Below are 27,404 nucleotides of genomic sequence, written 5' to 3'. Positions count from 1 at the left end.
TGGCATATCCCCTATATTAGTTGTGCCCTTATTTCCTTGAAAATTGAGCATTATCATGAAATTTGAAACGCAGACACCACTGGAAAAAAAAAAGATCAGCTATGCTAAAACTGAACATGTGCGGTTCTTATCTTTCCTGAAACTTGTTGTTAAGGGAGGACTGTCTGGAAACGCATATTAGTTGTTGGTATATGTGGGCATGAACCTAATGAGTATGGGCGGTGTAGTTAGCCAGCATATCCCAATGGCCTGACAAGACTCTTTTTCCAAAAACCTACAAGAGATCAGTCCAGAGCCAGTTGGTACACAGTGGATAGAATACAAATGTGAAACTTTTACTTTATTTTGAGAACGTAACATTTTATTCACCACACTTTAATATTATACTGCTTCTGGTCCTTCCACAACCTCAGTCTTTGTCCACGATGGTGAAGAACTTCAATACCTTACATATTGTCTGAGGAGTTCATGGGATTCATTAGATTGAGGAGACTCTCTTTTGGGTTGGAAGACTTTTCAGTATGGACTGTCCATGTGTGAATTCTCTGATGATTAGCTAGAACTGATTTCCTGCTAAAACACTGACCACATTCCAAACATAAAAATGGTTTCTCCCCTGTGTGATTTCTATGATGGTCAACAAGCTCCGATTTCTGTGCAAAACATTTCCCACATTCTGAACAGGAATATGGTTTCTCTCCTGTGTGAGTTCTTTGATGTCTAATAAGACCCGATTTCTCTGCAAAACATTTCCCACATTCTGAACAAGAATATGGTTTCTCCCCTGTGTGAACCTTCTGATGTTTACTGAGACCTGATTTTTGGATGAAACGTTTCCCGCATTCTGAACATGGATATGGCCTCTCCCCTGTATGAATTCTCTGATGACGCTCAAGATGGTCTTTGAACATAAAACACTTTCCACATTCCAAGCATGAAAATAGTTTTTCCCCTGTGTGAATAATCTCATGCTTAAGCAGACTTGACTTCTTGGTAAAACACTTCCCACATTGTGAGCATGAATGAGGCTTCTCCCCAGTATGAGTCCTTACATGTTCATTGAGAACAGATTTTCTGGTGAAACACTTTTCACACTGCGAGCACGAAAATAGTCTTTTAAGAGATGTGGTTTTCTGTCCTTCAATACTTTCTTTATGAATTTTTCGGTGTACAACAAGATTTGCATTGTAAGCAAAACACTGCCCACATTCGGGACAAGGAAATAACTCATCCACATTACTCGCTCTTTTTTGTGCAAAATCATCCGATTCCTGAGTAAAGTATTCAACTGGCTCAGAAAATAAACTTTGTGGAGCAAGATGTTCAGGAGGTTCCTCAAAATTGGAGAAAACAGATGATAGATCAGCAAAGTGAAGTCCTGAATATATATTTGGGATAGTGAAATGCTCTTCTAGAGAATCTGCTGTAGTATCATTATAATGTTTCTCGAAATAAGTTCTGTAATTGTCTGCTGGAAACAAAAGGCAATATTCTCTTTTTAAAACACACAAAATAACTCAACTATACAGATTTCCAGATCATCAAGTAATGAGGGCAATCTTTTTATTCTGTTAAATGAGATGGGTAATTCCTAAAATTTTTAATGACTTCATGTCTCTCTAAGGCCTCTTTCACACTTGACGTCAGAGCGCCCCATGCGCATGGATGACGTGTCCATGCGATCACGTGATCCATGCGCTTGGGGCGCCCTGACGTCACTCTGGAGCGCCCCGGGAGCCGCACAGACGGTAAGTATGCTGCTCCCCCGCTCCCCACTACACTTTACCATGGCTGCCAGGACTTTAGCGTCCCGGCAGCCATGGTAACCATTCAGAAAAAGCTAAACGTCGTATCCGGCAATGCGCCGAAACGACGTTTAGCTTGAGGCCGGATCAATGCCTTTCAATGGGCATTAATTCCGGATCCGGCCTTGCGGCAAGTCTTCAGGATTTTTGGCCGGAGCAAAAAGCGCAGCATGCTGCGGTATTTTCTCCGGCCAAAAAACGTTCCGTTCCGGAACTGAAGACATCCTGATGCATCCTGAACGGATTTCACTCCATTCAGAATGCATTAGGATAAAACTGATCAGGATTCTTCCGGCATAGAGCCCCGACGACGGAACTCTATGCCGGAAGAAAAGAACGCAAGTGTGAAAGAGCCCTAACTTCCCATATGAGAGATGATCGTGTGGCACAGAGAAAGGTCCTGGGGTGCTGACAAGTCCTACTCCTCTACCAAACAACAAAGAAATTACTTATCCTGGCTAAACAAGTGCAATGTGCGCCAATGCAAAGGACACATCTTACACAAGTGAACAGTGAAAACAGTAGAGGTAATGTAATGCTATGCCCAAAGCCATTTGGGGAAAGGTCAACTGTGGGAAGGAAGTCTCAGGATCTGGCACCTGTGTTCCTCAATCCCTTCCTATTTACCATCATATCAGACCTCATAAAAATTCAGTCTGGCTTGGTAATAAGGGTACAGCCCTACAGTAACAGGAAGGACACTTGGCCAAGGGAAAAAATAATAATAATTGAACTATAGAAACTTAAGACCTATTACTATTTTCTGCCCATGTTCCACTGCACCACACAAGCATGGCCAACATTTGCAGGACCATAACTGGGAAAGGTCTTTACTTCATTTAGGAGTTCAAAATGAACAAATTAAGGTGGACTGTTATGTATAACGAGTCTTGCAAGAGTGGGAAAGAAGTTCCTGATATCTTGCCATGGGCCTTTTTTTGTGTGTGACTGTGTTTGTAGCAGTCTGACAAAGAAGAGTGGCTCTGCAGGCAGGGCCAGGTCTTTCTTCTACCATCTACAACTGTGGTGGAGGCCTGGCTGGGACAAGTAGGATGGGCGGGGTTTACCAACAGAGGGGAAAATGGTGTCCATTATAGCACAAACCTGGAGTAGCTGCACAGACTGGTGGAAGATCCAGTGGGCTTTTTACTAAGACTGGCATATAAAACACCAGTCTTAGTACATCAGTACTAAGTATTTTTTACTTACCATTTACTTAACTATTTTTTTTAACGTATATTAGTAAAGAAGTAACTAGCTTATTGTGCAGAAGATGCAGTGTAGTCTGTGTCTTTTTAGGGAACGCCCTTTTATTTAATAGTATCATCTGTACAGTGGATATAAAAAGTCTACACACCCCTGTTAAAATGTCAGGTTTCTGTGATGTAAAAAATGAGACAAAGATAAATCATTTCAGAACTTTTTCCACCTTTAATGTGACCTATAAACTGTACAACTCAATTGAAAAACAAACTGAATTCTTTTAGGTGGAGGGAAGAAAAAAAAACAAAAAACTAAAATAATGTGGTTGCAGCTGTGTTCAGAATTAAGCAATCAGATTTAAATTCATGTTAAATAGGAGTCAGCATACACCTGCCATCATTTAAAGTGCCTCTGAAAAAGGTGGAAAAAGTTTGGAAATTATTTATATTTGTCTCATTTTTTTACATTACAGAAACCTGACATTTTAAACAGGGGTGTGTAGACTTTTTATATCCACTGTGTATGACACCCTCAGTGAACATGCACCATGAGAAAGTTTGCCTCGGGACAAAACGTGTATAGGAGCGATCCGTACCAGTGAAATTAATGGGACGGCTTGGGTGTAATTACACCTGCTCCCCGCTGCAGATGCAACGGCTAGAAGGTAAACAGTGAAGGGGAGGCAGCGCTGGCACGGCGCATGCCTTCTCTTCAAACAGCTGATCGGAGGGGGTGCCGGGTGTCGGACCCCCGCTGATGTTATATTGATGACCTATCCTGAGGAACGGACATACAGATGGGGACAGCACAAAAATACGGTCATATGCATGGGCCTAACATGGATTAATCTTGCTGGTGAGCTGATCCTGTATATGAGTGGGTGATGCATGTGAAAATCATTTTCCTATAAGCCTGACGGTGAATTCATGTGCGTCTGACATTATGTCAGTTTAATGGAGTGCAGTTGACATTAATATTATACTGAACATACAGTATATTTAGAATTCAACCTGTAGTAGCTGCTAATCAATAAACGTACTGCAATGCCCACCAAGACAGTTGTAATGATCTAACAAATACAATTTGTGACTCACCTGGACAGAGATCTGAAGGCATCTCCTCTTGCTTACACTGATGATTACCACTAGCATATGACTCTACTTTTGTCTCCATAACCTCGGCTTTAATTTCAGTGGAATCTTTGCCCTGAGTAACAGGTAAGAGTAATATACAAGTCAAGAACCAATTAACAACCATGACATCCAAAAACGTATAAGCCATTATAGGTTCATTGTAATAAGACAAGCAACCTAATGCCTGGTGACATCTCTCCTGAGATTTATAAGGGTTGTCCAGCTATCTACAGTTCTCTTTAGAGAATTTTGAGTTAATAGAGGACTTGTCCTGTCCTGGATTACACAGACAACACATTGATTTCAATGAGCACTGAGCCATGATTAACTTTTCCTGTGGTAACACTGAAAGGAAATTGAACACTGAATCCAAGGTTACAGATGTTCACTGGTGGTGCCAGCAGAGGGACACTTTCAGATCTGCTCATTGTCAAAAGACCCTTCTAACAAGTAGAGATGGTCTAAAGCGGAGAACCCCTTTAAGGCATTTATCAAGCTACAAAAGAAGCTCTTTGCACATGCTAAAAGTAGTTTCTCATTCTACACCATCTGGGGTGTACATGTGGAGTGTTAAAGGGGATTTTCCGGGAGCACAATATTGATGGCCTGTCCTTAGGGATAGCTCATGAATTTCTGATCAGTGGAGGTCTGACTCCTGCTGGTGAGCACTGCAGTCTCTTCCTAGGCCAGTGATGTCAAAATACAGCTTTACAGACACTGCTGCAAGGTAAGGGAAAAGATCTCAGACACCACCACCTGCCCTAACCATCTCTAGGCCAGACAAACATTAAGGGGGATATTTATCAAAACTGGTGCAAAGGAAAACTGGCTTAGTTGCCCATAGCAACCAATCAGATTTAACCTTAGATTTTTCAGAGTTCCTTTGCAAAATGAAAGGTGGAATCTGATTGGTTGCTATGGGCAACTAAGTAAGTTTTCCTTTGCACCAGTTTTGATACATTTCCCCCTAAGCCTGTACTACAGTGGACACCTAAATCCACAAGTGCTTGCTAGTGCCAACCAATTGCCATCCAACCAGCCATCATACCTCATCATCTGGTGGCAGTGAAGTTATATTCTATACTGAGTAAAGAGAGACTGTTATACGTTTACTTCTTGACTTATTCTCAAACTACCTTTTCACGCACCAACCCCCAGGGAGAGACTGCTTGAGGGAGTACACATTGACACAAGATCTCATCATGGCCACTACCACTCCCATCCTTTGCACCAGAGGCTCACTGCAGGTACATATTAAAGGTATAACAAGATATACGCAGGATGACCTAGGACCGTTTCATGTACATAAATGCTTTCCTAAGGCCTTGAGAAAGCGTCTATGTATGTGAAACGGCCATTGGCCAGCCTGTGTGTACCTTGTTATACCCATAATATGGATATGTACCTGTTATGGGGCGAATCAATGATTGCAAGTTTGTGTAATGGTGAGTGCCATGCTTCTTCCAGGTTTGGAATAATAAGTATACACACTGCTTCTCTATTGATCTGTATAAAACTAATGAAAGGAAGCCAAGAACAGGGCTCAGCAATTTCCAGCAGTCTCAGACATAAATGGATGGGCAGCCGTACATGGTTGGCCTACGCTCCATTCATACAGAGAAACATATAAGAACTTTCATACTTAGGTGGGGGGCCCTGTGATTGGATCCCCACCGTTCACGCTCTTATCCCCTATACTTCAGGTAGGGGATAGGTTTCAAACTTGGTACAAACCATTTAAGGCTGGATTTTCAAATTTCATTTAACTGTTTGTGAAATCCCCATAATGTTTTTTTTTTTTAAGTCCTACAGAGTGTGCCTCTATAGTATCATAAACCTCAGCTCAATCTACCTGATGTTCCTGTAGGACATTATAATTGTCCTCTGGACAGCCCTGGGAATAAAGAGGACTGAGACATCTTTCTGGTGAATTCAGCCTACTGGATGGCATTTTACCGAGTAATATGAGGGGCTGCTGGTCCTCCATTATGACATCCTTGTACAGATCCTTCTTTGGTGGATTACTTTTACTGGAAATATCTGTAAGAAACACAGTGACAGAATACACTGTAATTATCAGATTATGAGAATATCTGGGTGACCCTCAAAAGTGGTCTCCTACCCAGTGATGTGAGAGGCTGGTAGTCTTCCATCATGATGTCTTTATATAAATCTTTGTGTCCTTCTAAATACTCCCACTCCTCCATGGAGAAGTAGACAGTGATATCCTGCCACCTTACAGGAACCTGACACAGACACAAGGATGCAGTTATGATCCAGACATATTAACCCTTGTGTTACTGTATAATGTCCCAGCAGCGCTCACCTCTCCAGTCAGCAGCTCAATGATCTTGTTGGTGAGGTCTAGGATCTTCTGGTCATTGTTCCTCTCGGGTATCAGTGAGTGAGTTGGAGGCTCCATGATGGGGCTCTGGGTCCTGCTCCATCCCCCTGACACACAATTGCTCATAAAATTATCAGATGTCTTCTTCACTACTGTATAATCCTGTGTATTGAGATAGACCATGATAAATGGCTATATACATTTCCCAAATCCCTCACCTCCCTGGTTATATCCATGGGTTATTTGACATCATTTAACTATTTCCTAAAATCACCTCTCTGGTCAGCAGGTAGATGATCTCCAAGGCGAGGTTTAATATCTTCTCAGTTATATGGTTCCCATGCTTGTCCATCCTTCATGGGCCAGTCAATGAGAAGACTCTGGAGTTGAGCGGGAGTTGGACCATGAGATAATGAAGTCAAGAGACAGAAATCTAAAAATATATCCCATAATAAATTATCATAATTTTACACTTATCATAACCTTCTGTAACCATCCTCACATTTGTGAAAAATTTCTGTATGCTCCTTTCTCTTCACAACCTCATGTAACTTGCTCACACTCATCCCAGCCTCCTGTAACCATCCTCTGACTCATTATTCTCTCCTATTTACCCCCTTCCCCTAGCACACTGCGCACACCACAGAAGTTTTAGGACATCTGCTTTCCCTCAGACACCCTGTATAAATGACAAAATATTTTTACGGCTTCAAAGCCCTCCCCCCGTGAAATGACACAAAAGTGCAGCACTAGGCTAGGAGCCTTACTCTCAGTGTGGCTCTTTAAAGGTCAGCATGTCCCACCACAACCAGTATGTCACCACCAGTGTGGAGCTCCTTACTAGTCGCTACTCTCAACCCCCAGTTCTCTGACAGGCGATCTATTCTGTGATTGGAGGAGAAATGTCAGAGAATACAGACATGCTGGTGGGGAGATGTATTGTGAGGAGGACATTACAAGGGGATTACATTATACCCCCTCATCAGCATTGTACTCACCAGTGCAGCAGGATGTCTGGGGATAAGAAGAGGTTAAAGTTGCAATGAGGAGAACAGCATTATTAATCCTACACTCACCTCCTCTGAAGAAGCTGCAATACATCCCCCTGGAGTGATCAGTGACCCCTGACTGTAGAATCACTTCCTCTTCTGGTTACACCACTGGTGACGTCATCATGGCAATGTGTTTAGTCACTGGTTGGGAGGAGTCAGGCACTGGGCTTTGTTATCTCACAGAGAAACTCTACTACTTCTCTTTCTTAGAGGTGGAACTCGTTTGGCATCAGGGGTATGCACGCAGAATGTGCACATAACAGACCTGTAGGCAGGGGTCGAGTGGAGGGGGAACGCATGGGAACGGCGTTCCTGCACTTTTTTCATGGCAGGAACGCCGTTCCCTTTCAGCCTCAAGTCAGGAGAACACGGCTGAATCAGATTCACAGGGGGAGACGGAGCGCACTGTGCAGGGCAGGCTAAGGGAGGAGGGGCGGCTTCAGTTGAGAGGAAGCTGTCTGTGCGGTGCCGCTGCCTGCGACTCCTCTCATGGCGCCCCGCCCCCTAATGACATAATCTCCTTCACTACGAGATCATTTAGAATGTCTTTTAGAAAAGTTTGTCCTGGGATTCGAACTCACGACCTCTACACATCAGAGGAAGGCATTTAACCTCACAGCCATGAAAGCTGTTTAGGTAGTTGCTTAAAAAAAAAAAAAAATAAGACTTCTACTTATACCTAGTGTACTGATACCTAGTGTACAACCATACACATGACAGCTGCCCACTGTGTATGGATGTAGCAGAGCTGGGTGTGTTGGGGCAGCTGTCATGTGTATGGTTGTACACTAGGTATCAGTACACTAGGTATCAGTACACTAGGTATAAGTAGAAGTCTTATTTTTTTTTTTTTTTAAGCAGCTACCTAGACAGCTTTTATGGCTGTGAGGGTAAATGCCTTGCCTCTGATGTGTAGAGGTCATGAGTTCGAATCCCAAGGCAAACTTTTCTAAAAGTGTTTTTTTTTTTTTTATAAGACTTCTACTGATACCTAGTTTACTGATACCTAGTGTACAACCATACACATGACAGCTGCCCACTGTGTAAGGATGTAGCAGAGCTGGGTGTGTTGGGGCAGCTGTCACGTGTATGGTTGTACACTAGGTATCAGTACACTAGGTATAAGTGGAAGTCTTAGTTTTTTTTTTTTTTAAGCAACTACCTCAACAGCTTTTATGGCTGTGAGGGTAAATGCCTTGCCTGTAATGTGTAGAGGTCATGAGTTCGAATCCCAGGACAAACTTTTCTAAAAGTGTTTTTTTTTTTTTTCTGATACTTCTACTGATACCTAGTGTACTGATACCTAGTGTACAACCATACACATGACAGCTGCCCCAACACACCCAGCTCTGCTACATCCATACACAGTGGGCAAAGTTACCTACAGTAGAAGTCTTATATATATTTTTTTTAAAGTAACAAGCTAGACAGCTTTCATAGCTGTGAGGGCATATGCCTTGCTTCTGCTGTGTAGAGGTCATGAGATCGAATCCCAGGACAAACTTTTCTAAAAGTGTTATTTTTTTTATTTATTTTTTTAGTCCGCAGCGGCACAAATTACAGCATGCTAGATTTTCTGTGCTTTTTTATTTTTTGGAGGGGGGGGGGGGGGTTGCAGTGGATCTTGGGTGAGTTCCCACACTTTTTTTCCCAGGACTTGACCCCTGCCTGTAGGGGTCTATAATGTATGGACAGCAGTCCTGTGTGTGGAGAGTGCATGCAGCAGAGCTACTGTGCTCCATGGACATTGCACACACATCTCTGCTACCTGTATATTACCCACTCATTGCTGTTCTGTCTAAACATTTAACACAAAAAAAACAACTGAAAAGCTCACCAGTCCATTTAATCGCAGATGTGGTAGCTGAGCTAGATAAACTACTGGATAAATCCTTCTGGAATTGTGGACAACGGATAAATCAAAGAAGCAGACATTTATTTGAGAATATTATTTGACCATTCTGAATTATAGAATATATATTATGTATTGTATAATTGCTACTCATAGAGCAGTTGTTCTGACGTCATTTTCATGTCGCTGTTAAATGGTCCTTTGTTTTTTCCATCCCGTCCTGTACATTGTATCCCTATGCTATAATTAAGCAGGTACCTGTGCAAAACCCGTAAGCGATATTATGGACTTTTACTTATGTACCTGTTGTCTTTTATATGGATTTCCAATACGGATTTATTTTTTGATTTTACTGTTAGACCAGCGCTCAGCAGCCTTTGGCACTCCAGCTACTGTGAAACTACAACTCCTAACATGCAAACATGCTCAGCTGTTTGCATGTTAGTGAATGAAGTGAATGAAGCATTTGGGGAGTTGTGGTTTCTGAACAGCTGGAGTGCCGAAGGTTGCAGATCCCTGCATTAAACGCATAACAAATACACAGACCGCTCAGCTGCCATACGCACACTACACAAAAGAGCCTCGCTATGTGATATATGTGCAATGCACAAGCAGGTCTGAAGGCAGCATAGCTATGTATAAGTTACAGACATGTAATGTGCTGGCAGCAAAACATATGTGCAACTGCGCAGGGATCCAGTAGGCTCACTGCCACTTCTTACTACTGTCTGAATAAATGAATTCCATTGATCTAAATTAATAGATTTTTAGACACAGGCGGTAATCTATGATGGCTGTTGGAACGCAAGGGCCCATATACTGTTCTTGCACAGGGGCCCTAGAGGCCCTTTCCTGTCTGTGTTCTCCTGTTATGCCTGTGTTTCAGGCTCAGGTAGCAGAGCAATGCATGTGTAGTGGGTGGGTGCTAGAAGGTTGCCTCTAGCTGCTCTGATTTATGGGGACACTCTTCCTGGGACAGATTGTATCTGATATTTTATGTGAGCACTCTCTCGCTGACGTTGTTTTATGGGGCATTCTGGCTTTGCAACAATGATGCAGAAGTATATGGATAGATGCACACACAACTATGCAGTTGGGAACAAAAAATACAGCTGACAAAGGCGGATGTCCAGGAGATCTGAAGCCTAATGGGACTCAACCAGGATCCATAACAGGGAAGTGTAATCTAGTTATAGCTGGCAAAGCAAAGTAACATATAACTGCGTCCAATGGAAGCTTGGTAGTAGTACCACAGAGATGCAGTAAAAGGAGGAAAGGCAAGCTCCACGTTTCAAACATGCAAGCTTGCAGACCATAAAGAGTATATCTTGCCTCATCATTCTCACTTGTTCGGTCAAAATATAAATTTCTATCCCCAACAGTTTATATAAGGATGCATGAATACCAGGTAGCTAAACAAGAACCAAGACAAAGCTAAAGTTCTCTTGGTCAGAAAACAGTCGCTAACGGTAAAATGGAAACCAACATATCCAACATCCCTGGGTGACATAACACTTCCAAGCTCAGACCACTTATCTAGTGTAGTTTTTGATGGTGGAACTCTCATTAACAAGTTATCTGCTATTGTTAAATCTTAGCACTTCCATCTGAAGAACATCAAAAAATGATACCTCATTCCACCAGGAGATCTATCTACACTGGTACAGAGCTTCATATCCTCATGTCCAGACTACTATGTTTCAATGGGGTATTTATTGATGAGAGCATAGTAAAAATGTATAACATTTCAATATAGAACAATTCAGGTCTTAAACTTGAATATACTTCGAATGAAATAACAGTACATGGTGACATTCCTATTGCGATACACGATTTAGTACAGTCGGTGCAATAAAGGCAGAATATAAAACCAGACAGTGAGTTGATGATATACATCTCGACATGTCACTACCAATCACAAAGTAAGACAGTAACGTATGTCTGAGGAGTGTGGGGATGAAAGCCAAGGTTCCCAGAATTTTTCAAAGGTGGAGAAAGTATCCATCCGAATGGCCGATAATCTTTCATTCAATAAGATCCTGTTGACCCTGTCTAATACCGCTTGGTAACTTAGGTCAGGTGACCTCCACTTATAAGCTATATGTATTCTTGCCGCTAATAATATAAACTGAGATAGCTTAAAGTTGGAATATCGAAGCCAAGTAGGTTTATCACCTAGTAGGCACAGCTGTAGAGATGTCGGATAGGTACAGCTGTAGATGTCCAGACTACTATAATGCCCTATATGTACACTTTGTAGGCAACACACCACCTTCAGTTAGTTCAAAATGCTGCACCTAGGTTAATCACCAACCCAATAACAGTCCTTCGCTTACTATACTGGCTGACCATAAATTGTAGAACAACTTATAAAATTTGCTTGCCAAACTTTAAAGCTATAAACAACTTAGGCCCCAGCTACTTTACAGAACCACTGAGGCCACAGGCTCCTTACCATCCTCTCAGATCTGCAGGCATGAATAAACTGTCCCTACCCAGGAGTCACCATGAAGCATTTGTCTTTGGTCATTGAGTCTCCATTCCAAAATTGCAAGTGTGGAAAAAGACGGAGATTACCCCATTAAAACAATGGATCACTAGATGTGATCAATTGTACCGCCTGGAGCAGATAGCTCACTGGGAAGCCCGAACACCACACAGATTTGAGGCGATATGGAAACCTTGGAAAGACTATAGAGGTTTTTCGATCTGACTTGTACAGCTTTAGGGATCTCGTGAACATCAAAGGTAGCATGGCAACAACTATATGGAACTAGTCCTACCTTTTGGCAACATTAGGGAGGTTTTCTCTCCCCCCCCCCCCCCCCATCCCTTTCCTTCCCTCAGACCTTCCTACGTTTTTGTCTTCCTCTTTTATTTGTTATTATGTGATATGCATTTTCTCAAACGACTGTACTACTTCAGATGCATTCTTGTATTTGCGCCCATGTAGGGCAAGCAAAGACTGTACGTCCTACTGCTGTAAAACCAATAAAAACTATTTTAAAACAAACAAAATTGCAAGTGAAGTGCTGTAAAAACTCATCTAAGGGATCATGCACATGACTGTATCCCTTTTGCAGTCCACAAAACACGGATCCGGGCCGTGTGCTGTCTTATCCTTGTTCGCAAAATGGAGAAGAATAGAACATGTGCTATCTTTTTTGCGGGGCTGCGGAATGGACATGCGGATGCATACAGCACTCCATGTGCTGACCGCATCTTTTGCAGCCCCATTGAAATGAATGGGTCTGCATCCGACCAATGGACCAAATACGGTCGTGTGCACAGGTTCGGACTGGCCCATGGGGGAGGCGGGGGAATACCTCGGTAGGCCCCCAGTCTCCCACGCCCGGAGATGAGACGGAGGAGTAATTATTTATTTTGTTTCTCAGGAGAGATAGTTATTGTAGCCACTAGGTGATGCAGCCTCCTACTGGTGTAAATTGTACAGGAGGCCCCACAGTATCTTCTAAACCTTCAGGGCTGCTGGCAGTGAAGGAGGAGAGAACATGTCTGGCCATTCTCCTGCCCTCCCTGCTGTCAGAAAACTGGCTGCTGGAGAGAAGGACTCCTCTGCGGTGCTGGGCTGATTTCTCAGGTGTGTGACAGTAGTGAGCTGTAGGAGACTGTAAGGGGGAAATAGGGGATTTGTTTATAGTAGACTCAGATCTGTGTGCTGCTCTCTGTAGAAGTCAGAGTGGCATTGGGGGGACTCTTCCCTAGGTCCCCCAATGCCTCTGCTTTAGGTGCACCCCCATAAATGCCCCAGCTCCAGATGCCCCCACTCTAAATGCACTGCTAATATTGCCTCTTCTCCAGTTACCCCTGCTCCAGGATCCCCACTATTACCCTGGCTCAGGTGACCCTAATGCCTCTGTTTCAGTTATGACCCTCCGTTTGTGCCCTTTGCTCCTCTAGAACCTTTGCTTGGGCTTTGTCAAAGGTTACCACCTAAAAAGGGGGTTGGACTTATGACTGAAAAATTCTGCACAGTGCGTTACATTGTCCAGTATTGACATGTATGGTTTACATGGCGGTAGTGATGATATTCTGTATTTACAGGCATCATTGTTGCCATGTAAAGAGATACTGGTGGTGGAGGATTTAAAGGGGTTGTCTAGGTTTTTAAGTTATCCTTTCCACAGCATAGGGCACAACTATATGATTTGTGGGGTCGAGATTCTGTGACCCCCACTGATCCCAGGAATGGGTCCTGTTCCCCCTTTTTGAATGTGTGGCAGGCCACACATACGCCCTGCTGCTCCATTTATTCTCTTTGGAACCACTGGAAATATCCAGCGCTGTACGCCATCTCCAGCGACCCCCTAGAGAATGGATGGAAAGGCAGGGCATATGTTCGACCTGCCAATCAAGAAGGGGGATCAGTGGGGGCTCCAGCGTTCAAACCCCCACGGATCACTTAGTTATCCCTGATCCTGTGTATACAGGATAACTAGAAAAGTGGACACAGGCCCTTTTAACAGGCGAGCATTTCTATTTTAGTTGGACACATATTTTGGGGCAAATTTTTCATTTTATTTTTTACACCCAAAGTATACCTTTAGGCCTCTTTGACAAGGGCGTCATGTTTTTAGGCCAGATAAGATGCGGGTGCGTTACGGGAAAATGCACGATTTTTCGGCACAAGTGCAAAACATTTAAAAAAAAAAAATCGGCATGTTTGGTACCCAAACCCGAACTTCTTCACAGAAATTCGGGTTTGGGTTAGGTGTTGTGTAGATTATTTTCCCTTATAACATGGTTATAAGGAAAAATATTAGCATTCTTAATACAGAATGCATAGTACAATAGGGCTGGAGGGGTAAAAAAATATATATATATATATAATAAAAAATGTTTTAACTCACCTTAATCCACTTGTTCGCGCAGCCTGGCTTCTCTTCTGTCTTCATCTTTGCTGCGCAGTAGGAAAAGGACCTTTTTAATGACGTCACTGCGCTCCTCACATGGTCCGTCACATGATCCATAGTGATCATGTATCTGTGGTTATTATCACCGTATAATCCAGCAGCGTGCTTACACACTATGGGGAAAGGCTGGAAGTGCTCATAGGCCAACACCTTTACCTATAGTGTGCAAGCACGGCCACCGCTGCTGGATTGCAGAGTGGTCAAAACCATGATACGAGCTGTGTATAATGTGATGCCTTGTATTCAATTTCTCTACATGATAAATGCCAATTTCTGAATTGAGACAACACCTTTAAGTGTGCTACATTTAATAAAGTTAGGCATAAATGTCTTGATGTTTCCTATGTGTGATTGGTGTGTGCTATATATGTTCTATGTATCAGTGGTGTATGTGCAGTATGTGACATATGCATCAGTGGCATGTGAGCCATGTATAAGTGTCTTGTGTCCCACATCTGTCCAATGAGTGATTGGTGTGCGCTGCATGTGTCTTGTTTCTGACTGTCGTGGGAAAAATCGTTATGTAGCTGACATTATCAATGTGCTAATGTCAGTAGTACATAACAGTATGTTTGTTAACTCCCTGCCTGCCGCTGTTCTATTAAAAAACAGACTTTTATAATATGCTAATGAAGCCTCTAGGCACTATGAGGGCATTGCTGCAGCACCTAGAGGCTCTGTCTACTCGCCTTTTGGCACGCCCATTTCCACTTGATTGACGTCCTTCTCTGCATCGTCCTCATAATCCTGCGCCAGCTTCCTCACTGCGCCGATTACGTTATAGGACTGCAGGCGCGGGATTATGAGAACGATGCGGTAAAGAAGGACGTCAGTCAAGTGGACCTGGGCGTGCCAAAAGGCAAGTAGATCGAGCCTCTGGGTGCTAGGTGCTGAAGCAGCGCCCTCATAGCACCTAGAGGCTTCATTAGCATATTCTAAAAGTCAGTTTTTTAACAGAACGGCGGCAGGCAGGGAGTTAACAAACATACTGTTATGTACTGCTGACATTAGCACATCGCTCATGTCAGTCAGCTACATAATGTTATTTCTCATGACAGAAACCCTTTAAGCGCAGGATATCCATAAATGTGTAAATTCTGCCACATGCATGTTTGTGCATTTTGCTGTGAATGTCTGCCATCATACTTCATCTTTAATACTTCTGTTATCACTGTAAGTGCTCATGAACACGACCGTTGTATGTTTTGCAATCCGCAAAACATGGACACCGGGTGCGTGTTCTGTACCGAGGAACAGAACAGCCGGTCTCTAATAGAACCATCCGATCCTTGTCTTTAATGCTGACAATATTAGGACACGTTCTATCATTTTGCAGAACGGCCTTGCGGACATATAGACACGGAACACACATGGAGTCTTTTTTTGCCGCCCCATTGAAGTGAAGTACACGGTACTGACATGGGGGAAAAAAAGGTGGGCCCCAGAATAAGATACACTGATGGGCCCTGAGTAGCCCAGTCCAGCACTGCGTGTGCATGAGCCCTAACCGAGATCAGGGTTAAAGGAGTGAAGGCATTGTGGTTTAAAGTGTAGGTTTAGAATGCAGCACCAAGAAGGGCAGGCCACATGAGGAAAATCAAGACCTATAGAGTCTGCTTTGGCAGCCACGTAATTAGGTGCAGGTATAGGGTGCTCAGCAACGTGAAGCTGGCGTATAGTAAAAGGCATAGGTTTAAAGAGAAACTAAACTTTCGTAAAACTTTTACAATGTTCTAAATTGCCCAAAAATGATTTTTTAATATACTTTATTAATCACTTATGTTGTTTTCCTACTGAAATAGGCACCCAAAGTCCTGGTGCTATTGTGCCTTAAAATCATTCTTCTAGTACAGAGCTAACATGTCAGGGCTGTACTGGACTACGAATTTCACTGAGGTCACAGCCAATGCTGCTCCTGCCTGTGCCCCCCTCCAGCTTGGCTAAATTCTGGTACAGTACGTTGGTACCCTGTACAGTTCTGCCATGCCTGGATTTAGCTGCTTTGTTACGTCTTTTAGGTAAGTTATGCAAGCCGGTGGGCCGTTCCATGCAGAAATATGTGCCATTTCTTTCCATCCATATTGGTTGAAGCAGCATGGTCAAGCTGTGCACTCTTTAGGGGATAAAACTAAGTAAGGAAACAAATCCCATTTACTCTAAGATATACAGTGGATATAAAAAAGTCTACACACCCCTGTTAAAATGTCAGGTTTCTGTGCTGTAAAAAAATGAGACAAAGATAAATCATTTCAGAACTTTTCCCACCTAATGTGACCTATAAACTGTACCACTCAATCGAAAAACAAACTAAAATCTTTTAGGTGGAGGGAAGAAAACAAAAAATATAAAATAATGTGGTTGCATAAGTGTGCACACCCTCTTATAACTGGGGATGTAGCTGTGTTCGGAATTAAGCAATCACATTCAAAATCATGTTAAATAGTAGTCAGCATACACCTGCCATAATTTAAAGTGCCTCTGATTAACCCCAAATAAAGTTCAGCTGGTCTTTCCTGAAATTTTCTTAGTCGCATCCCACAGCAAAAGCCATGGTCCACAGAGAGCTTCCAAAGCATCAGAGGGATCTCATTGTTAAAAGGTATCAGTCAGGAGAAGGGTACAAAGGAATTTCCAAGGCATTAGATATACCATGGAACACAGTGAAGACAGTCATCATCAAGTGGAGAAAATATGGCACAACAGTGACATTACCAAGAACTGGATGTCCCCCCAAAATTGATGAAAGACAAGAAGAAAACTGGTCTGGGAGGTTACCAAGAGGCCTACAGCAACATTGAAGGAGCTGTAGGAATATCTGGCAAGTACTGGCTGTGTGGTACATGTGACAACAATATCCCGTATTCTTCATATGTCTGGGCTATGGGGTGGAGTGGCAAGACAAAAGCCTTTTCTTACAAATAAAAATATTCAAGCCAGCCTGGCCACTAGCACATCTGCAATACCCAGACCCTATAGCTCTGTGTGCTTTTATTGTGTAAAAAAAAAAAAAACTGATTTGATACATATGCAAATTACCCTGAGATGTGTCCTGTCCCTGACTCATCTCACATACAGGACTCATCTCAGGTTAATTTGCATATGTATCAAATCGGGTTTAGACATATTAGGTATCGCCGCGTCCATATTGACCGGTTCTATAAACCACACATGACCTAATTCCCTCAGATGAAAAATAAAAAAGGTGCTAAATAAACCTTTTTTTGTCACCTTACATTACAAAAAGTGCAATAGCAAGCGATCAAAAAGTCATACGCACCCCAAAATAGTGCCAATCAAACAGTCATCTGATCCTGCAAAAATCATACACTACCCAAGGTAATCACCCAAAAACTGAAAAAACTATGGCTCTCAGACTATGGAAACACTAAAACATGATATTTTTTTTTTTGTTTGTTTCAAAAATGAAATCATTGTGTAAAACTTACATAAATAAATAGAAAAGTATACATATTAGGTATCGCCACGTCCGTGACAACCTGGTCTGTAAAAATACCACATGATCTAACCTGTCAGATGAATGTTGTAAATAGCAAAAAATAAAAACGGTGCCAAAACAGCTATTTCTTGTTACCTTGCCTCATAAAAGTGTAATATAGAGCAACCAAAAATCATATGTACCCTAAAATAGTACCTTCAAATGGGACATGGCATAAAAAAAAAAACAGTCTAGCAAAATCTGCCTCCCAAAAACCGTATGCCTCCCAAAAACTCCTTTCCTTCTGCGCCCTGCCGTGTGCCCGTACAGCAGTTTACTACCACATATTGGGTGTTTCTGTAAACTACAGAATCAGAGCCATAAATATTGAGTTTTGTTTGGCTGTTAACCCTTGCTTTGTAACTGGAAAAAAAAATATTAAAATGGAAAATCTGCCAAAAAAGTGAAATTTTTAAATTGCATCTCTATTTCCCATTAATTCTTGTGGAACACTTAAAGGGTTAACAAAGTTTATAAAATTAGTTTTGAATACCTTTAGGGGTGTAGTTTGTAGAATGGGGTCATTTTTGGGTGGTTTCTATTATGTAAGAATCACAAAGTGACTTTAGATTGCTTCTAAACTTCTAAGCCTTGTAACATCCTCAAAAAAATAAAATGTCATTCCCAAAATGATCCAAACATGAAATAGACATATGGGGAATGTAAAGTAATAACTATTTTTGGAGGGATTACTATGTATTATAAAAGTAGAGAAATTGAAACTTGGTAATTAGCAAATTTTTGAAAATTTGGTATTTTTTTTATAAATAAAAATGAATTATAAAAACAATCTCACAAATAACTTTTCTAAATTCCTGTAAGTAAATATGCAGTGCTCTACGTATTTAATAACTGGAAACCACTATTATACACGTTATAACTGTAAGAAATCTAGGAATTTGTTCTTAGAAAGTGTTAGAGAAACTACAATATCTATTCAAGTCCTGGAAATATAGAAAATCATGTGCACGTCTAACTAGGAATAACAGAAAGATGTAAAAAATGGAGCAGCTATATTCTATAGTCAGTGCTAGTCTTAAAGGGGTAATCCCATGATTATTGTACAAAATAAAGATCTGACCACGGGTGCACTGATTCGCCGTTGTCAATTCTAGAACTTACCTCCTCATAGAAATGGATTAAATTAGTTTGAAATGACCGATCCCTCATGAAGCCATGCTGATATGGCGTTATTAGCTTATTTTCATTAAGGTACTCCAAGATAGCATCTCTTAGAAAACCTTCAAACAGTTTACCCATGACATAGTTTCCGGGCTTTCAGAAATAAGGGTCTGGCTATGACATTACTTAATTCTCTTAGGATACGGGACGGAGGGTGTATGCCATCTGGTCCTGGCGATTTGTCTATTTTAATCTTTTTAAGACGCCGCTGTACTTTTTCCTGGGTCAAACAGGACACTTTTAATGGGGAATTTATTTTTAAATTCAGCATTTCATCTGACAGTTTATTTTCCTCAGTGAATACATTTTTTTAAAACTCTTATTGATACAAAAGAAATGACATCAACAGTATACAATAATATTGCATGTCATAGTACACACAGGTACAATTAAATTACAAATAGATTTTTAGACATCCGCTGCACTACTATAGAGTTCCCCATCCCTTGTTGGAAGTTTGAATAAAGCATTGAAGTGACTCCACTATGCAAACCAATCCCTATTTCTCTGAGCTGCTGTCAACACCTGTCGCAATCTCGAGGCTGAGTATAATGTATTTGGAGAGTTACACCACAGAGAGGGCATTTTACTTTTAATGGGGAATTTACTTTTACATTCTGCATTTCATGTGACAGTTTAATTTCCTCAGTGAATACAGTGTGAAAAAAATATTTAATAGCTTTGCTTTCTCCTCATCGCTCTCTGCAACTCCACCCTTATTACTCTGTAGAGGGCCGACACCTTGAGATTTATACTTTTTACCATTTATATAATTTAAGAACATTTTATAGTTAGTTTTGCTCTCTTTGGCAATTAATCTCTTGCACCTGAGGGGTTAACGGCCGCAGATCACAGCGCCCTGTCATAGAGGTCACCTCCTGTATTTGTATTAAAAGGTTACTCATCTTCATTGGTGGCTCAGTGCGCCCCCCCCCCCCCTTCCCCCAATACTAAAAACATTGGTGGCGCAGTGTGCCCCCCCAGTATTATAATTATTGGTGGCAGTGGCCACAGGGTCCCCTCCTCTTCATTCATTGGTAGTGCAGTGGCAGATTCTGATCTGAACCCCAGCAGTGTAATCCTGGGGCTTTGATCGGTTACCATGGCAGCCAGGACACCACTGAAGCCCTGGCTGCCATGGTAATCTTCCTGCTGCTGTGTGTACTATGCAGAGGGCAGCAGGGAGAGTGTGAAGTCCTATTCACCCTAATAGAGATCTATTCGGGTGAATAGGACAAGGGATAAAAAGATCTCAGGTTCTAGCCCCTAAGTGGGCTAATATTTATAAAATAAAAAAAGAGAAAAAAACCCCCACCAAAATATTAAGTTTAAATCACCACCTTTCCCAATTTTACATATAAAATATATAAACAATAAACATATTACATATCGTCACGCCCAAAAAAGTGCAAACTATTAAAATCTTTAAAAATATCTCCTATGCGGCGAATGCCGTAACAGAAAAATAAATAAATACAAACCGTGTGATTCGCCATTTTTCCACCTTGTCCCCCCCAAAAAAATAGGATCGGACTGTTCGATTATGGGCCGGACGTTCCATAAAATGTGGAATGCACGCAGTTTTTTTATTGCGTTTTATTTTATTCGCTTGGTATCGTGTATCACAATACTTTATGTTATTGAGATCGAATCAAAATTATGGTATCGAAACAACCCTAATAAAAAGGTATATACCCCTCACAAATAGATTTTAGGATGCTTTTAAAAATATCCCATTTTGTGGCTGTATTTTTATTTTTGAGGACTTTGTCCCAGTTAGTTAGGCCTATTGCTTCTCTTAGTTGGCTAAATTTAGCTTTTTTGAAGTTTGGTATTTTTGTTCCTCCCTGTAGAAATGCTCTTTTGAATGACAATTGGAAGGTTATTCTCTCTGTAATAACAAACGGTCCCAGTCTCCACCACGGACCGAACGCGCTACTTTCTCAATTCCAATAGCCCGAAGGCAGTTTGCGTTCCCCTGGTGGTAGTCATGTACGTGCTTAGATACTGTTGTGTACATGTTATTGGCAATGTCGCCAAGATGCTCGCCAAGGCGCCTGCGTAGCTCACGTTTCGTTTTTCCCACGTACTCCAAGCCGCATTCGCAGGTGATCTTATATATGACGCCCTCCGTCTTACAATTGATAAAATCCCTGATGGGGAAGTCATCGCTGTCATGTCATGTCATCGCTGTCATGTCATGTCCGCCCCCTTGCCTTCCTCCTCCTATGCGATGCATCGCTCCACGCATGCGCGGGCGTGCACCGCTCATTCCGGATGTGGGAGGCGTGTCTTAGCCAAGCCTCATTCTGAGGCTGGCTCGTTTTTCAAAAGGTAGCGATTCTCAGGTGCTCCTTAGGCTACATCAGCCCAGGCGTCTAGATAGCTAGTTGAAGAGGGGCTCTATATCCTGACCCCCCTTTTCCCTCATAGCTAACCAGCCCACTTTGATCTATATCTGGATCGTGGTGTCACTTAATCCCTATGCAGAGTGCACCATTGACATCTCTGTCAGTGCACCCTGCACAGGTTCAGCCCAAGCAGACCGTTTTTCCCCTGATGAGCCTGTCACTCATCTTTTTCAGCGAAGCGTGCATGTAGGGATCAGGTAAGCGAGGGCCTTCTAGGGCGCACTAATTCCAGGGTGAGGTTCCTGTAGGCGACTGGTGGCGGTTTACCACCATCCGGTCACATAGGCCAGTGTAGGGCTCCAGGGTATTACTAGGGCCAGCCAGCACTACAGACCACCCTGTATCACGCAATTGCCAGAGCAACGGTGTGCACATCCATCAACACCAGCCGGATAATTGTGGATCCAGAAGCTTTTCATCTGAGTGGTAGGACCATACGGTTATTACTTTCGTGCCGCCGAGCATCTCTTTTCAGTGTTTGACTTGGTTTAGGGTACCAGTCTTTCCGTGTGGCAACCCGCCGCGTTGCTTCTGATTTATGTTTATGTATCGTCATATCTTGGGACCAATCTTCTAATTATACCCATTAAATGTTAAGTTTTAATTTTGACCACTTATTACATAATTTCCCAGGCCTATTGGTTAATACTAAGTCCAGTATGGCCGTCCCTCTAGTCGGGTCCCGAACCAGTTGGGAAAGGCAATGGTCTTTGGATATTGCCAAGAACCTGTTTCCTTTATGAGAGATACAGGTTTCAGTTTCCCAGTCTATATCTGGGTAGTGTAAGTCCCCCATAATAACCACCTCATTATGATCTGCCGACTCGTCTATCTCGTTTAGTAGTAGATTTTCTGTGGACTCTGATATATTAGGTGGTTTATAATAAACTCCTATTAGTAATTTATTATTGTTTTTGCCTCCATGTATCTCTACCCACAGTGACTCCACATGTCCATGTCCCTCACTTATATCTCCCCGGAGTGTGGGCTTTAGACAGGACTTTACATAAAGGTAGACCCCTCCCCCTCTCCGGTTTTGGCGATTCTTTCTAAACAGACTGTAACCCTGTACATTAACTGCCCAGTTATAGCTATCATCCAGCCATGTCTCAGTTATTCCCACTATGTCATAGTCCTCCTCACACATCACTAATTCCAGTTCCCCAGTTTTATTAGTCAGACTTCTGGCATTAGTATACATACCTCGGGGTCCTTCCTTGGTTCCGAGGCCCCATCCCTAGATCATCTTGATATCAACATAACTAAGTAATTGGATTTCATCCAGTTCGAGTTTTGGGGTCCCTTCCTTCTATTGATGAGAGAACGTGTAGACTGGGTCACACCATTGGAGAAAGTTTTCACGTTTTTCATGTTTTTTTTTTTTTAAGATTAAAGGATTAATAAATTGTGAACTTTTGTGATTAGGCAAACATTATTATAGAAATGCTTCATAGGGGTGAATCTCTGAAGTATTCTGCAGCATTGGCCAAAAAAACGCATCTATATACAAGAAAACGCATAGAAACAGCACATGCGTTTTTTTGGTTTTGGCAGTGTATTAATGTGCAGAAACGTCTAGCCAAAAGATAATATATTAAGTATAACTGTATTTTTACCATATTTTTAAACTTTTTTTACTATACGTCCATTGTAATCATTGGTCCAACAAGAAAATTCCACCCCTGTTTTTGAGCTCTTTTCGAATTGTGTGGGTGGAGTTTACAGGATATAAAAGAGGCACATGGAGGCTCATAAAATTACCACGCGTTTGGTTCGTTCAAAGAAATCGGCTTCCAGTGCCAGCTAAGGAACAAACAACTTTAAAAAGAAATACTGCCGTCAAACACCTTGAAAGGACCAGCCTGATATGAAAATCAAGTAAACCTTCGTCAACAGATACCAAGTAACCAGGAAGTGAGACACAGAAGTGATTTCGCGATAATATACCCTGAACCTCGGGTAATGAAAGCAATACACGCTGACAACACGCGGTGAATTGGAAACCTTGGAACGAGTGCAAGGTCGAAAATAATCGTGAGTACTTCATGAACATTGTTTTATCGTGTCCACAAAAATTGCACGTAAGGCCAAAAACAAAAAATCGAGAGGCCGAGAAAATCGTGAGTACTCTACGAACTTTGTTCTATTGTGCCTATATTAAATCTTTGGCATTAGTAAGCCCGCATGAATAATTCATACGAACTTGTGCATCATAAAATCGCGAGCACCTCAAATTACTGTCCCACTGTATCTATATCGAATTTTTCAAAGACGGTTCGCACAAACGTACGTGAATATTCAATATACTTACGAATATACAATACTGGTCTAGGGCTACAGTAAACAATTATTTTAGAAATCGAGTATTCTATCGATTATTTTTTACGATTAATCGAGTATTCTAATAAGAAAAAATGAATTAATAGACTGTTTTCCTTTATAAAAATTCACCAGACCCCCTGCCATCAGTCCCCAACGCCCTTCGTTCTCCCCCAGTGCCATCAGCTCAGCAGGGATAGTGCACACAGTGATGTCACAGTGCAGGGATAGTGCGCTCGGTGATGTCACAGTGCAGGGATAGTGCGCTCGGTGAAGTCACAGTGCAGGGATAGTGCGCTCGGTGATGTCACAGTGCAGGGATAGTGCGCTCGGTGATGTCACAGTGCAGGGATAGTGCGCTCGGTGATGTCACAGTGCAGGGATAGTGCGCTCGGTGATGTCACAGTGCAGGGATAGTGCGCTCGGTGATGTCACAGTGCAGGGATAGTGCGCTCGGTGATGTCACAGTGCAGGGATAGTGCGCTCGGTGATGTCACAGTGCAGGGATAGTGCGCTCGGTGATGTCACAGTGCAGGGATAGTGCGCTCGGTGATGTCACAGTGCAGGGATAGTGCGCTCGGTGATGTCACAGTGCAGGGATAGTGCGCTCGGTGATGTCACAGTGCAGGGATAGTGCGCTCGGTGATGTCACAGTGCAGGGATAGTGCGCTCGGTGATGTCACAGTGCAGGGATAGTGCGCTCGGTGATGTCACAGTGCAGGGATAGTGCGCTCGGTGATGTCACAGTGCAGGGATAGTGCGCTCGGTGATGTCACAGTGCAGGGATAGTGCGCTCGGTGATGTCACAGTGCAGGGATAGTGCGCTCGGTGATGTCACAGTGCAGGGATAGTGCGCTCGGTGATGTCACAGTGCAGGGATAGTGCGCTCGGTGATGTCACAGTGCAGGGATAGTGCGCTCGGTGATGTCACAGTGCAGGGATAGTGCGCTCGGTGATGTCACAGTGCAGGGATAGTGCGCTCGGTGATGTCACAGTGCAGGGATAGTGCGCTCGGTGATGTCACAGTGCAGGGATAGTGCGCTCGGTGATGTCACAGTGCAGGGATAGTGCGCTCGGTGATGTCACAGTGCAGGGATAGTGCGCTCGGTGATGTCACAGTGCAGGGATAGTGCGCTCGGTGATGTCACAGTGCAGGGATAGTGCGCTCGGTGATGTCACAGTGCAGGGATAGTGCGCTCGGTGATGTCACAGTGCAGGGATAGTGCGCTCGGTGATGTCACAGTGCAGGGATAGTGCGCTCGGTGATGTCACAGTGCAGGGATAGTGCGCTCGGTGATGTCACAGTGCAGGGATAGTGCGCTCGGTGATGTCACAGTGCAGGGATAGTGCGCTCGGTGATGTCACAGTGCAGGGATAGTGCGCTCGGTGATGTCACAGTGCAGGGATAGTGCGCTCGGTGATGTCACAGTGCAGGGATAGTGCGCTCGGTGATGTCACAGTGCAGGGATAGTGCGCTCGGTGATGTCACAGTGCAGGGATAGTGCGCTCGGTGATGTCACGGTGAAGGGATAGTGCGCTCGGTGATGTCACAGTGCAGGGATAGTGCGCTCGGTGATGTCACAGTGCAGGGATAGTGCGCTCGGTGATGTCACAGTGCAGGGATAGTGCGCTCGGTGATGTCACAGTGCAGGGATAGTGCGCTCGGTGATGTCACAGTGCAGGGATAGTGCGCTCGGTGATGTCACAGTGCAGGGATAGTGCGCTCGGTGATGTCACAGTGCAGGGATAGTGCGCTCGGTGATGTCACAGTGCAGGGATAGTGCGCTCAGTGATGTCACGGTGAAGGAAGTGCGCTCGGTGATGTCACAGTGCAGGGATAGTGCGCTCGGTGATGTCACAGTGCAGGGATAGTGCGCTCGGTGATGTCACAGTGCAGGGATAGTGCGCTCGGTGATGTCACGGTGAAGGGATAGTGCGCTCGGTGATGTCACGGTGAAGGGATAGTGCGCTCGGTGATGTCACAGTGCAGGGATAGTGCGCTCGGTGATGTCACAGTGCAGGGATAGTGCGCTCGGTGATGTCACAGTGCAGGGATATACCCACATCAGAAACTAAAAGGAAACAAAACCCAAACCACGCTGAACCAGCCACTAACGACAGGGGGTGCTCTAACACCCTATGCTGCCAATCATCAGCCCCTCTAAACAAGGCCAGTGAGCACTACTACCCCTATCATCCTCTGGCCATTCCGGCACAGGTGACACAGCTCTAACTAGAAGTCCATGCTCCACCCAACATTCCCGCTGTCACATGAGAAGAAAACAAAATAAAAAAAAAGCACATGATAAGCGGTGGTCTGTTACAAATTGTATGCTTTGGTGTCTAGCAGTGTGAAGTTGTGTTGCTATATAAGAGGCATACAGTATCTATAAACCCAAGAAATAAAATAAAAAAAAAGGTGTTTTCTAGGGGGAGAAAAAAAAAGTTCCAGAATACCATAGGCTAGAAATGAAAAATAAGCATTGCTCGCCTTCACCAATTCCCAGACACTGCTGTTCTGGTGCCCGCTGCTCTCCACTTCCTGGTTCTGGCTTGACACACAGCGACGCAACCGTGGACCGCCTTAGCCAGTGATTGCCTGAGTGGGAATTTCCTGTATGTTGAGCTGGGACTAGGGACCAGATGGGACCGAAGCATCAGAACAGCAGAGGTGGGGAGATTGTGAGAGTGAGTAAGGCTAGATTCACATCTCCTGTTCACTACAATGGGATCCGGCGGGTTTCCGGCATACAGTGTAATCTGGTAGTCTGCTCCTCTGTGGGAACAGACTACAGGAGTACGGTGGTAAACGTGTTATCATAGGGGTTCTCCGTGCTGGGACACACATGGTGAGCACTAATCACACAGTGCCCCTCCACACATGCAGCCACTTACCAGCCTTCCGCCGATAACCAGCAGCCAGCAGTTCTAATCTGTACCGCCACTCGCGCCCTGCCTCCTCCGCTGCCAGCCACTCAGCACACAGCGTCGGGTCATAGTGCGCGCTTACGTGCACTATCACCTGATGATGTGTCAGGATCCAGTACAGCGCGGTGCGGGCCGGCGGGTGACCACGGAGCGGTGAGCAATAGCAAGCGCTTAACTCCCGCTCCATGGTCACATGACACAAACGAATCCTCGATGCAAAAAATTTGCATCGAGGATTATTTTGTGTCGAATTACTCGATTAAATCGAGTAATCGTTTCAGCCCTATACTGGTCGTTTAAACAAATGTGCACTCTGAACTTTCGATTCAGCAAGTTTTCAAGCCACTATAACAGAATTGTGTAGCCACTTTTGCAAGTTATTCAGCTACCTTTGCTTGCCTTAAAGGGGCACCACCTCTGTTTGCCTTAAAGGAGCCATTCACATTCAAAAGGTTTGCACAATTGTAACATTTGATGAACCATTAGCCGTATATGTGAATTAATGGTTTTTATATTGAGTCTCAGGACTAATGTATGTACAATGTTTTAAATATTGAGTATTGGCCAATATATACTTTGTTAATTTTTATGTATAGGGATTTTTAATCCAATACATTTTAATATTGTTGCATTTACATGACCCCTGTATTTGTGAGTGCCAATCTAATTATCTAATACAATTAGTATACATACATTTAAGAGGTTTGTGTATTATTTACCCTACACCTTTCCTTCTGAACTATTC

The 27,404-nt window shown here is 43.2% G+C and overlaps 1 pseudogene; it reads right to left on the bottom strand.

The window, feature by feature from the left end:
• Positions 1-279: 279 nt before the first annotated feature.
• LOC122942127 overlaps positions 280-27,404 on the bottom strand; it is a 46,975-nt pseudogene continuing 19,850 nt past the window's right edge.

This window comes from Bufo gargarizans, chromosome 6 (genome assembly GCF_014858855.1).
Source record: "Bufo gargarizans isolate SCDJY-AF-19 chromosome 6, ASM1485885v1, whole genome shotgun sequence".
Lineage (NCBI taxonomy): Eukaryota > Metazoa > Chordata > Amphibia > Anura > Bufonidae > Bufo > Bufo gargarizans.
Note: the sequence above shows the minus strand (reverse complement) of the source record. Positions and strands in the feature narration are given on the sequence as shown.